We start from the raw sequence: 14,140 nt of genomic DNA, 5'->3' as shown, positions 1-14,140 counted from the left end.
GGCAGGTAACTAATCTCAGAAGTTGGGCCAGTGGGTTCAAGCATGTGCATTAAGAGGCAAGATGGCGGAGTTTGACCTTCCAGGAGCAATCAGCTGGTAAGAGAACACTTCAAGTGAGCATGCCTACGACTCCAGTAAACACACTGCGCATGCGGCCCCTCGCAGCACTAGCAGGTGGTCAGTCCACCCCAAGGGACGAATCGGGAGATGGGACACAAGACCCCGGAAGTACGTCAGCATATAAAACTCCAAGTCGAAAGGTCAAACTATGCACCTGATCTCTCAAGTTGCCTGTTTGACCCTCTTCCAAGTGTACTTTACTTCCTTTCATTCCGGCTCTAAAGCTTTTTAATAAACTTTCACCACTGCTCTAAAACTTGCCTCAGTCTCTCACTCTTCCTTATCCCCAAGCCTAACTCCTTCTTCTGAGAAGGCAAGAATTGTGGTTGCTGCAGCCCCATACAGAGTCACTGCCAGTAACGCTTTCAGTTCTTACAAGACTATTATAGACACCTGTGCTTGTCAACAAACTCCTGCTCTGACGTCCTCAAGGTAAGTTTATTTAATCGACCAGCAGATGCTCTCTTTTCCCAGCAGCCCAGACACTGGTCAGAGGCATGGAAGGTGCCATTGTCTGCAGAATATTCATTAGTACCTTAGAGAACCAAAATAGTTTTCAGAAAACTACCTATTTTCCAAATGCCTTACCGACCATATCTGGATCACCTGGGATAGAACCTGCTTAGTTGAACCCAATGGCAGTCTTCCATCCCCTGAGATTAGTACATGGGTGGGCATCATAATCCTAGATAAAATGAGCAGAATAAAAAGAAGGACTCATATTTCATGTTTCATTGTAAACCCGGAAGTATATATTCCCCCATGGCCACTGGCAGCCATATTGTGAGCCCAAGAAGAACCAGTCTTAGGATGTAACTATGCTGCCCTTCTTTGAAACCCAGTTATGTTGATAAGTGTTCTTATTCCATACACAAGCTTGAGTCAGAGATTTTGAGTCTTCGTAGGTGAAACTACTTAATTAATTTAAGAGGTCTTACGAGTAATTTGTACTCCACTGTCTCTGAAATTTTCCTAGAATTCAACTACCAATCCCAGGGATTGGGCCAGAAAAAGCTCTAAGTAGTGAACAATATAACTCAATGTTGTCCTTTTTTTCCAGTGCTAGAGCACTGTGATTGACCCAAGGGTGTGAGTTCACTCTTTTAGTGGGTTATTTTCCCAAGAGAATTTTATTATTATGCAACTAGACTTCTCCTACCCACCTGTCAAATGGGCCCTGTTATGCCCTACAATATCAAGCTAGGCTCATGCTGGAACTCCCAGAACATGAATAAATGTGAGCTGGAAAATGTTGTGGGTTTTTGTTGTTGTTAGCTTAATTCAGCTTAATCCCCTCTTTTTAAGTAAACCTAGAATGGGGCAGTGACTAAAAAAGCAATGAACTAGACCTAGAGGTAGGACGGAACCCAAGGCTTCAGTTCTGTCAGTCTGCTGCCTGGGTGCACTCAGGCTGCCAGCTCACTTCCACTGCCCCTTCTCCATGGCACACGAGCATCATATCAACACTGTATTGGGAATCTGAAAACTCTTAAAGCGTCTATAGTTAAGACATCTGAATTTTTCATTTTTTCCGTATTAGCTGTTATTACTGATTATTGATGTTTTCTGATAAATAGCACACAGTGCTTAGATGTGGTGAAAAGCTAAAGGACAAACCATCTGGGAAAGAGTTTAAGACTCCAAGTTAAGGTTCAGCATAAGTTGTCCTACTGATGATGAGGTTATCTGCTTATATTTAGGCTTCTTAAGTGTGTTCTAAAATAGTCAAGTAATCAGTTAATGAAACACCCTATATTTTAATATAAAAAGCATAAATAGCAAGATGACCTTTTATTTTACACAGAATCCATATGAAATACTTAATTATACATGTTGCTGCCAAAGAAATCTTTGAAATGTCATTTTCAATATATCTTTGAAGTACTTAAGAACAGACACTTGTTCCTTTTCTCCTCCATCCTCAAATTTAGAATTCTCTGACTGATTATTAAAGCATTTTGTAGATCATATCAAGTGAAATAGCTTCTGCACAGCAAAGAAAACAATCAACAAAATGAAGAGGAAACCCACAGAAATATTTGCAAATTATCCAACTGACAAGGATAATAGCCAGGAAATGTAAGGAGCTCAAATGACTTTATAGGAAAAAAAAGTCTAATAACCCAATTTAAAAACAGGCAAAAGATCTGAGTAGACATTTCTCAAAAGAAGACATACAAATGGCAAACAGTCATATGAAAAGGTGCTCAACATCATGATCATTAGAGAAATGTAAGTCAAAACTACAGTGAGACATCATCTCGCCCCAGTTAAAGTGGCTTATATCCAAAAGACAGACAATGAACAGTTATGATTTTTATACCTATAGAATTGGCAGACAGAATCTCAATTTTTAAAGGACAACAAGGACGTTGATAATCCCTTCGAGTTCCATGTAGGGAGCTTAGAGCCCGAGCTGTTTCAACAACGTTCTTGTTCTCAAAATCCCCAGGGAGTCTTAAGTATCTTGCAGAGATATGAACTTATTTCTACTATCTAATCTAAATCTCTGTCTGCCACTCAAGTCTGTTCCCTTTATCAGAACCCTAAGTGAAAACAGAAGCTAGGGCTTTCTTTGCTGAAAACTGTGTCCACACCATATAGCTGTTTTTAAAATGATGTATTCCCAGCTTATCTTCTTTACAAGTTAGGGACCTGGTGGTGTGTTTTATATCTGGTATCTGTTTTAAAATAAATGCCCATCTACAGTAATGGATACAAGGAAGGAAGCCCTTCTTCAAATATACTGAAAGTAGAGACAAATTTTGTCATATTTGCTTTAAATATTTTATTTTAAAATTTGAAATATTATAGATACAGGTAAATGATGCCTTTGTACCATTACCTGTTTTCCCTTCTAAAGAGTAATGGCTATTCTGAAACCAGGGACATTTTTTTTCCTAGCAAGTTTTAAAATAATATATACATATATTCACAGAAATATATATAATAAACATATCTCATACACACACACACACACACACATATATATATATAAATATATCATATGCATGTGTATGTCATGGGTATCTACATAAATCCCATGTACAATATGCACCATTTTTAAGTGCTCATATTCTTTATGTAAATGATACCACAGTGTATGTATCACTCTAGAATTTTCTTATATTTAAGACTTAGTGTGTTTTTTAGATTTCTCTTATGAATCTACAGTAATGTGTCACTTAACAATAAGTACACATTCTGAGAAATGCATCACTAGGCAATTTTATCATTGTGTAATTATCATAGAGTGTACTTACACAAACCTAAATGGTGTAGCCTACTACAGACCTAGCCTGTGTGGTATAACGTTCCTAGGCCACAAACCTGGGCAGCATGTTACTATACTGAATACTGTAGGCAATTGAAACACAATGGTATTTGTGCATCTAAACACGTCAAACATAGAAAAGGTATAGTAAAAATAAAGTCATATTCTTCAGGACTGCTGTCATATATGCACTTTTCTTGTTGATGAAATGTCATTATGCAATACATGACTGTATTGTAAAACTTGGGTCCATTCTATGGTAAATCTAAGAACTTTCTGCAGCAGAAAAAAAAAATATGTAAAACCAGAATCTAGTTGAAAATGAATTTTCAGTTTTGAAAGGGCAATTTAACACTTTGGAATAGTACCAATGTTTATATACACATAAAATCATGCTGCTCTGAAACATTTTAAGAAACTCTCAAAATGTTTTGAGACACAGTTCTAAAATTTGCACTGTTTTCTAAAAATAAATATATCTAAAGATTGGTCTGGAGATAATGAACAAAAATCTATTAGTAAATTTACTAATTAGGGTCATATCTGTGTGTTTATGGAAACATTAAACATTTGTTTATTTGAAGTAAAATCTCTTTAGCCAACTACTATAAATATTGGCTGCCTGTTAGAAATGATGTACCCATATTTCACATGTTTTACATTTCCTCACAGTAACCCAGCCCACACAATATTTTTATATAATGACAGCTGTCAAGAAAACAGAGTACTTTATATATACATTATATTTTGATTAGTGAGCTAATGGTGGCTCTCTGTTTAAAGTCATTAGCCCCAATGTGGTTTTTAGCGAAAGTGTGCTCAGAGTTGACAATGATGTGATTATGTTATCCAGTTAGGGTGTAGCCAAAATGATCACATTGCCTATAGCAATGCTTTTTGAACTGACATTACCAGGTTATAAAATCGATCTAATAGCTTTATTAGGGTTGAAAGTTAAAAAAAAAAAAAGGAGTCTCTGTTTACAATTAATAATCTTAATATACCGAATCTAGGCAAAATCATCAAAACGTGTACTTCCGCTGAACTGTTTAGCCAGTATGGAAAATGAAATAGTAAAAAAAAGGTCAGAAAATAAATCTTGGGGCTAGTAGGTTTACAACATAAAGCTAAGGAAGAAAAGTAACAGGGTCAGTGCAATGGGTCCAGAGTTTCCCCCACCCCAACTGGAGTTACTACATTTAGGGAATAAACTAAATTGTGGAGTTGGCTATGCTGCTGAGGCAGGAGTGTTACATACTTGGGCTATCTCATTTATTTCGAACCTGAAAATTTCCACCATAGCCTGAAAGACAGGCTGCTACTTACACCTAATTAAGTCAACAATGCCTTTGTGTACTGGCTCCAAAAAAAAGACAGCTTGATCTGGACATTGTTATATCAAGCATATGTAAAGTAGCTTCTGTTTTTCAAGAGTTAGATTATTATTAAATAAATAATTTATGGGAAAAAAATGGTAGAAAATCACTTCTGAGTTGTACATGGTTACCATAGGAATGCCGTCTGGATGTCTGCTCATGGAAGACACATCTGATGTTAGAAATAACAGAGGCAACTTCGAAAATATTGACATCATAAAATAGCAAGCCAACAAACAAAAACACACAAAAGCTCAGCAAGGGGTGTCTAAAGATTTTGCCACTCCTTTTAATCATTGTCCTAACCTATATTATTTATTTAAAATACTGTTCAAATTATGCAAAAACCAAAAAAAGCATTTTTTTCTTTTATCCCCAAATGTGTATCTTCTTTGTCCCAATCTATACTTATGGTCTGAGCAATTTGAACATCAATTCAGCTATAAAGCTCCTTTCTAACTCAGTGTTTAACTCTGAAGCCAGAAATGTTGCACCACAGCTTGTTCATACTTCTTAATTTTTAAAATCTTAATCTACATTTTAAGTAGATGGCAATATGTCTGGATAGTGCCCATCCACAAGAAGGTAACAGAGTCTGTTCCATTATAGGCTCACCACTTTGTCAATTTAGTCACGATTTAATCAATTAGTGCCATTGCTATGGAAATTACTACAGAATGAATATTGTAGTCTTTAAGTACAGAGAAATCCTTTTACATTTTAAATCAATATTAAATCCTTTTAAAATCTCTGGTTTCTTCTCAAATGCAGAACAAAGGATGCTTGCTTTGTTGCAATCTTCGCCTCTAGTATAATCTTAATAAGAAATACGAAGACTCATTTACTCTGCCTAAAGGTTTTGATAAAGGTATTTTTTTAAATGTGCTGCATGTTTATACTAAAAATAGAGAAATTATAAGCACTTTTAAAGGATAATCCAATTATTAATTGAATTACATTCTCAAAGAATTAGAGACATTTAGTGAACAAATGAAGAAGGCTACATTTTCAGAAATGTTGCTCTTGCATGATCAATATAATTGCAAAAGTAAACATGAAATTGACTATTATTCTGTAGATGTTACAACCCTTTCTCTTTAAATACTCAGTCAATATTACCTATTTTTGCTCTTAAGCAAAACATTGGGAGAAACGCTTAAATTACCAGAAAAATTTGTTAGTCTTTGGCAAGTAACAAACCACATTTAGTAGCTGCAGTTCCTGTTTTACAGATGTTTTGTTAGAATGAGTTAATAAAATATCTTATTATTTGAAGAGTATTTTAGTTATAGTGAGAAAGCAGCAGAAACGAACAGCTTTGATTTTGGTAATGTGTGCCTCCTTAAACCTCTCAATTGTAGAGACTGTTGGTAATATTAATTAAGATTTACCAAAAGAGAATCCGGATATCATTGCTTAGGCACTAAAGAGGAAGAACAGGGTAAAATGAAACCAGAAATTCATGGTATTTCCACCATCACATTAAAAATGTTAAAAATTTTAGAAAATATATCACAGTTGAAATGATTCAAGTGAAACTATGATTAGACTTTAGTCACTACCCGTTTATTCTTATTATTCATTTTAGCTGTGATCATATTTTCTATAAAAGTTTATATCCTGCTTTAAAAAATAAAAATTTTAAAGTAGCCAACATTTTGGTTTCACCATTTATTATCATGTCAAAAATGCATAGCTTGAAAAAAAGCTCAAACACATTGCATTGTGGAAAATATTAACAGCATATGTAAAAGCAAATTAGGTGAGAATAACTCGAACATCAAGTTATTACAATTATATGAATTGTATGGTGCTAGGGTACCAGGGAGCAAAATGCATAATTATCTGATTTATTTGATTCTGGTAGTCTAAATCTACAGATACTTGAGCCAGAAAAGTTTACTTTGGAGCTTGAATTGCCTGAATTTCTAGCTACCTTGATTTTATTTTATTTTATTTTATTTTATTTTATTTATTTATTTTTTTTTTTATAAAGAAGAGGAAGAAAGAGAAAGAGGAAGAGGGAGAGAGGATGGGGGTATTGCTTTATTGCCCAGGCTAGAATGCAGTCTAAATATGGGTATGCCTATAATTGTCCTTAATAATGGAGAGATGAAAGAAATTGAGAGAAGAGAATAACAAACAAGGAGCCAACCAAGATTTCATTTAAACTTCTAAATTGATATGATGTGGTACTGATAAGAGTGTATATTTTGTATATTTAAAGTGGAGAGTTCTACAAATGTTAATTACATTTACTTGTTCCAGATCTGAATTCAAGACCTGAATATCGTTGTTAATTTTCTGTCTCATTGATCTGTCTAATATTAATGTTGAAGTCTCCCACTATTATTATGTGGGAGTCTAAGTCTCTTTATAAGTCCTGTATGTCTAGATATTCCTGTATTGGGTGCGTATATATTTAGGATCTTTAGCTCTTCTTCTTGTTGCATTGATCCTTTTATCATTATATAATGTCCTTCTTTGCTTCTTTTGATCTTTGTTGCTTAATTGTAACTTCTGCTTTTTATTTATTTATTTTAGCTCTCTGTTTGGTTGGTAAATCGTTCTCCATCCCTTGTTTAGAGTCTTTGTGTATCCTTGAATGTGAGATGGATCTGGGTGCAGCATACTGATGGGTTTTAGTTTTTTATTCAAATTGCCTGTCTTTGGATTGGGGGATTTAGTCAATTTAAATTTAGAATTAATAATAATATATGTGAGTTTAATACTGTCATTAGCTGGCTATTTTGTCCATTAGTTGATGTAAATTCTTCATTATATTGATGCTCTTTTTGATAATTTTTTTAGAAAGGCTGATACTGTTTGTTCCTTTCATATGTGTAGTGGTTCTTTCAGAAGCTCTTGTAAAGCAGGCCTGGTGGTGATGAAATCTCTGAGTGCTTGCTTATTCACAAAAAACTTTATTTTTCCTTCACATGTGAAGCTCAGCTTGGCTGGATGTGAAATTCTGGGTTGAAAGTTCTTTTCTTTAAGGATGTTGAATATTGGCCCCCACTCTCTTCTGGCTTGTAGGGTTTCTGCTGAGAGATCTGCTGTAAGTCTGATAGGCTTCCCTTTGTGGGTAACCTGACCTTTCTCTCTGGCTGCCCTTAGTATTTTCTCCTTCATTTCAACCCTGGTGAATCTGACGATTATATGCCTTGGAGTTGCTCTTCTTGAGGAATATCTCTGTGGTGTTCTCTGTATTACCTGGAGTTGAATATTATCCTGCCTAACTAGGCTGGGAAAATTTTCCTGAATAATGTCCTGAAGCGTATTTTCCAGCTTGGATTCATTCTCTTTGTCACATTCAGGTACACCTATCAAGCGTAGATTAGGTCTTTTCACATAGTCCCATATTTCTTGGAGATTTTGCTCGTTCCTTTTTATCCTTTTTTCTCTCGTCTTGTCTTCTTGTTTTATTTCATTGAGTTGATCTTCGACCTCTGATATCCTTTCTTCTGCTTGATCAATTCAGCTGTTAAAACTTGTGCATACTTCACGTAGTTCTCGTATTGTGTTTTTCAGCTCCATCAATTCACTTATTTTCCTCTCTAAATTTTGTATTCTTGTTGACATTTCGTCAAACCTTTTTTCAAAGTTCTTAGTTTCTTTAGATTGTGTTATAACAAGTTCTTTTAATTCACAGAAGTTTCTTATTATCCACGTTTTGAAGCCTGCTTCTGTAATTGGAACCCACTCGTTCTCCATCAAGCCTTGTTTCATTGCTGATGAGGAACTGGGATTCCCTGCTGAGGAAGAGGCGTTCTGATCTTGGGTATTCTCAGCCTTTTTTGACCGTTTTCTTCCCTTCGTTGTAGATTCATCCATCTGTGGTCTTTATAATCACCGTCTTTGTAATTGGGCTTCTGAGTGGACGTCCAACTTACTGATTCTCAGCGCCGAAATCTGAGCAACCCACTGCACCGACTAAATCAGCGGCGTTAAGATTGATGGTGCTTTTCCGACTCTGCACCAAGAACCGACGCTCCGAGGCGCCGGCAAAACCGCCTCGCCGGTCACAAGAGTCGCGCTGGCGACCCGTGGGGCTCCTCCGCTGGGAATCTCCTGGTGCGTGAGCAACAAGAATTCATGTGAAGGTGTGGCGTCCTCTCCTTCTTTGCGCTTTCAGTGGGAGCTACAATCCCGAGCTGCTAGTGATCAGCCATCTTGGATCTCTCTCCGCTACCTTGATTTTATATACATATATGTGTAATATTTATAACTATACACACATATGCATATGAAAATGTGTAATCATAGCATCAATACCCTTCAGGAAAGGAAGCCAGGAAGTCACTTGTAGTTGAACAAGTTTAGTTCATTACTTGTTGCAGTGAGGAAGCACACACATCACGAAATTATGGGTTTTCTGGTAAGAGGGTGTTAGAAAGAACCTTATAGGATCTGGGCTTTGATTGGGTGATTTGAGGCAGGGTCTAAGGCAGCGGGATTTCCCTCTAGATTGGATGCTGTTAGAAAGTAGAGCATCCAACCTAAAGGGAATGAGGGGGGATCTCAATGACTCTTATAGAAAGGGGAAACTCTAGTGAGAATAAAAGTGTCCTTGGTAAAGAAGTAACACTCATTTTGGCCAAGAGATGCTTCATGGGTAGCACAGTGACTTGCTTTTGTCTGTACTTAGACAAAATTATCAATTGCCCTTGCTTGGTCTTATTTAATCACAGTCTCAAAGTAGCCTGGTCAGAGGCTGGTTTTCCGTGATGGTTCACATCTAATGGGAAAATTACAGTCTACCTGTGAGAGCCAGGCCAGCTTCTTGGTGTCAAGGACTGCTCTTTTTCCTTCCTCAATAGCTTCAGTCATTCTTATCCTATAATGGGCAGATCTCACAAGTTTGTATGTGCCTTTTTGTCACACTGCCAAGTACAATTCAATTTTAGTTTGAGTTAGTTACGAGAGAACAGAAAGGGAATATTCTTCCCAGAAAGAATGATTCAGTGCTACTCATACTCAGTGGCCCCCTTTCTACATAGTTGATGCTTTAAGAGCAGAGTCTTCTCCCAATCTGATGCTTCAGGACTATGTTGCTTTCTCAATTGTCACTTGATGAGCATTTGATGGCAGAAAAAATTGGTAAAAGAGAACAACCTTTTCTCCTGAGAGAAATAATGATAAACATGGATTTTAACTTTAATTTTGCTTTGAAAGAAACATGCTTGCAGGTTTTTAACAATATAGAGGGGAAAAATTCTTCTGTTACCTTTAATACAATGTTTCCCTGCTCTGATTACCACTAAGCATTGCTAAAGCTTGTTTGGCACTGAATTTTTCTCCTGCGCCCCACCCAGTTTTTTCTTTTTTTTTTTCTTTTTACTAAAAACCAAACATGTATTGCTTCCAGCATTTAGAAGACTATCTGATTTTCTACTCACAGGTATTAAAGTTGCTGCTGCCTTCTAATTCTTTGAAGAACAACCTGCTTGACTCTTGTTAGTGTAACTAGTACAGATTAGTACTGAAAGTAATTCACAGACTATTTTATGATATATTGGATGTAATCAATTTGTTTTCATTTTTAAAATTGGGAATACCACAAGCCACGACTGCCTAGCTGTCTGCATAAATATATACTTGAAAAATATTTGCTCAGCACATGCTGTTTCCATATTACTTTGTCCCAGGCATAGGGACACCAGGGAGGGAAGGAAGGTGAAAAGCCCAATCTCTGGAGTCCTAAGGCCTGGGTTCGAATTCCTGCTCAGCCACTTGCTAGTCGTGTCATCATAGGCAGGTACTCGATCTCTCTAGACTCTACATTTTTACTCTGTAAAATGTGGGTAAGCACAATAATACCCTTAATGCCGTTGGATGGCTGAAAGAGATCATCCGAATTAACTGCTCAGTGCAGTGCTCAGCACAGTTAGTACTCAGTGAAATCATTATTATTTTTTGACAATATAGTGGTGAATTTCTAGATGCTATTCTTCCCTCAAGGAACTGACTGGTTCCGCTAGCTGGTGAAATTGGAGGGATCTCACTTATTCTTGGGAACGGTATTAGGAGGCAGGAAGAGAAGGCACTTAGTGAGACCTGATGGATGAGTGACAATTGTCCTGGCAGTGGTAAAGGGTGAGGAAGAAGGGAAGGAATAAGGCCTGTGGAGAACAGGATGGTCTCAGCGCTGGGGATACAATACCAAGTGCTGGATGTGACAGAGGACAGAACCACAGGCAGTTCCTTGTTGCCATACTGTGGAGTGGGTAGAGAGGGAGGTAGGTGGTGGGAACTGCAGCTAGGGAGTCCAGGTAGGACTAGATCTCAAGGGACGTGTGTTCAAAGCTTAGTACTTTAGACTTTACCTTGAAGACAATAGGGATCTGGAGTCAGTCTGTGAGTAACGGTCTCCTTTTCAAAAAGGTACTTACATAATTTTTTTAAATGATAAAGGAAATTATTTACAGAAAGGGCAGAGTTCATTGTTTTCTCATTCAGAGTACACTGACCATTGCCCGTGTGAGGCTGGCGCTCTCATTTAATTTCTCCTGCCCCTCCTTCCTTACCCATTTCTTTCTCCTCCTCCTTGTCATTTTAAAGACACCCATTTTTGTTTTTTTTAACTTCTAGGGTAAATGTGCAGGGTGTGCAGGTTTGTTACGTAGGTAAATGTGTGCCGTGGTGGTTTGCTTCACCTATCAACACATCACCTGGGCATTAAGCTTAGCATGTATTAGCTCTTTTCCCTAATGCTTTCCTCTTCCACCACCCTTCCTGGCAGGCTCCAGTGTATGTTGTTTCCCTTGCCGTGTCCATGTGTTATCATTGTTCAGCTCCCACTTATAAGTGTGGTATTTGGTTTGCTGTGCCTGCATTCGTTTGCTAAGGATGTCTCTGCAAAGGACGTGATCTCATTCCTTTTTGTGGCTGCAGAGTATTCTGTGGTGCATATGTGCTACATTTTCTTTATCCAGTCTATCATTGATGGACATGTGGGTTGATTCCATGTCTTTGCTATTGTGAACAGTGCTGCAATGAACATACACATGCATGTATCTTTGTAATAGAATAATTTATATTCCTTTGGGTATATACCCAGTAATGGGATCCCTAGGTCAAATAGTATTTCTAGTTGTAAATCTTTGAGGAATCACTACACTGTCTTCCACATGGTTGAACTAATTTACATTCCCACCAACAATGTAAAAGCATTCCTGTTTCTCCCCAACCTCACCAGCATCTGTTGTTTCTTGACTTTTTAACAACTACCATTCTGACTGGCATGAGATGGTATATCATTGTGGTTTTGATTTGCATTTCTCTAACGAACAGTGATGTTGAGCTTTTTTTCATGTTTGTTGGCTACGTGTAAAGACACCCATGTTTTTTAATGTGCTTGACATGGCCTTAAATATGCATGTATCCTTGTAAAGTACATAGTGTTGTTCTTTTTTTTGAGACAGTCTCACTCTGTCGCCAGGTGCTAGGCTGGAGTGCAGTGGCACAATCTCGGCTCATTGCAACCTCCACCTCCCGGGTTCAAGCAATTCTCCCGCCTCAGCCTCCCGAGTAGCTGGGACTACAGGCGCACGCCACCACGCCCAGCTAATTTTTGTATATTTAGTAGAGACGAGTTTTCACCATGTTGGCCAGGATGGTCTCAATCTCTTGACCTCGTGATCCGCCTGCCTCAGCCCCCCAAAGTGCTGGGATTACAGGCTTGAGCCACCGCGCCCAGCCCGTAGTGTTGTTCTTTGTGTCTTTTAAATTAACCTACATGGTATTTTGCTAAAAATAATTCCCTGCGTCTAAATTTTTTCATTAGATACAAAGCCTCTATGTGTGTATATGCACATCAATCACTGTGTCACATTGTTGTACACATAATCCATATACAATATACATTGTAGCATTATTTATAACAGTTTGAAATAACCTAAATACTTACTGCATACTAGGGAATGGATAACTAATCCTATATCAGCAATGTTAAATATCATGCTTCCATTAACAATGATAGCTCTTGATACGAAGGGATACGTGCTTATGACACTGTTAAGTGAGAAAAGCAGACGAAATAGTCTAAACTGTGACAACCACAAAAATACACCTTCAAACAGCCAAGGGCTGGAAAGGACCAGAGAAAAATAAAAACAGGTATGAATATCTGAGCAAGGGAATCTTGGGTAACATTTCTCATGTATAGTAGCTCCCCCTGTTTCAAGTTTCACTTTCCAAGGTTTCAGTTACCCCCGTTGACCTTGGTCCAAAAATATTACATGGAAAATTCCAGAAACAAACAATTCTTAAGTTTTAAATTGTGCAGTGTTCTGAGTGGTGTGAAGAAATCTTGCGCCACCCAGCTTCATCCTGCAAAGGACTTGAATCCTCCCTTCGTCCAGCAGATCCACACTGCAGAAGCTCCCCTCCTCATGAGTCACTTGGTAGCTGGAAGATAGTGATGCTGGCATATTGTTAGAATTGTTCTATTTTATTATTAGTTATTGTTGTTAATCTCTTACTAGGCCTAATTTACAAATTAAACTTTGTAATAGATAGACATGCAAAGGGAAAAGCAGTATATAGAGGGTTTGGTACTATCTCCGGTTTTAGGCATCCGCTAGAGGTTTTGGAGCCCATCCTCCAGGGACAATGGGGTGCTTCTGTAGCTGTAAGCTGATGGTGTGCCCAGAGACTTGCATTATACACCATAGCATCTTCTACAGTTTTAGGGGAGAGGGAAGATCAGAGCAGTACCCATCTGCTGCTTCTCGCCCCAAAATTGGCAAGGAGCGCCTCTCTTCAGCCAGAAAGGCTTCCTTTCCACCAGCTGTGTCCTGCAATCAACTGCAGCTGTATTTGTCTCACCCACCATGGGAAACAGGTTTGAAGTTAAAAAACGTTTTCAGAGGGCTGAGATAAATTTAGTGCTGCTAAATTTAATTATTTTCAAGATTAAACATGAAAAGCAAAGATCCTGAGTTATGTATATTATTCTTTCAATTGTGCAAAAATAAGACATTAACTTATTTTTGCATGGAAATATTCTTTAAGAATAGACAAGAAATGTTAACAGTTTCCCCTGGGGAGGGAGACTGGGGATCTGGGATAAAAGAGAGACATCATGCTTTTATTTAAAAAACAAAACAAAACTCACTCTCTCTCTCTCTCTCTCTCTCTCTCTCTCTCTCTCTCTATACATATATATATATAATTGTTTAGGCTTTTGTGGAATTTTTTGTTGTTGTTGTTTTTTGACAGTTTAGCTTTGTAGTCCAGGCTGAAGTGTAGTGGTGGGATCTCAGTTCACTGCAACCTCCATCTCCTGGGTTCAAGTGATTCTTGTGCCTCAGCCTCGGGAGTAGCTGGGATTTCAGATGTGCACCACCATACTCAGCTAATGTTTGTA

The sequence above is a fragment of the Saimiri boliviensis genome, chromosome 16, assembly GCF_048565385.1.
Source record: "Saimiri boliviensis isolate mSaiBol1 chromosome 16, mSaiBol1.pri, whole genome shotgun sequence".
NCBI classification, from domain to species: Eukaryota; Metazoa; Chordata; class Mammalia; order Primates; family Cebidae; genus Saimiri; species Saimiri boliviensis.
The sequence above is the reverse complement of the archived record's forward strand: the minus strand, read 5'-3'. Positions refer to the sequence as shown.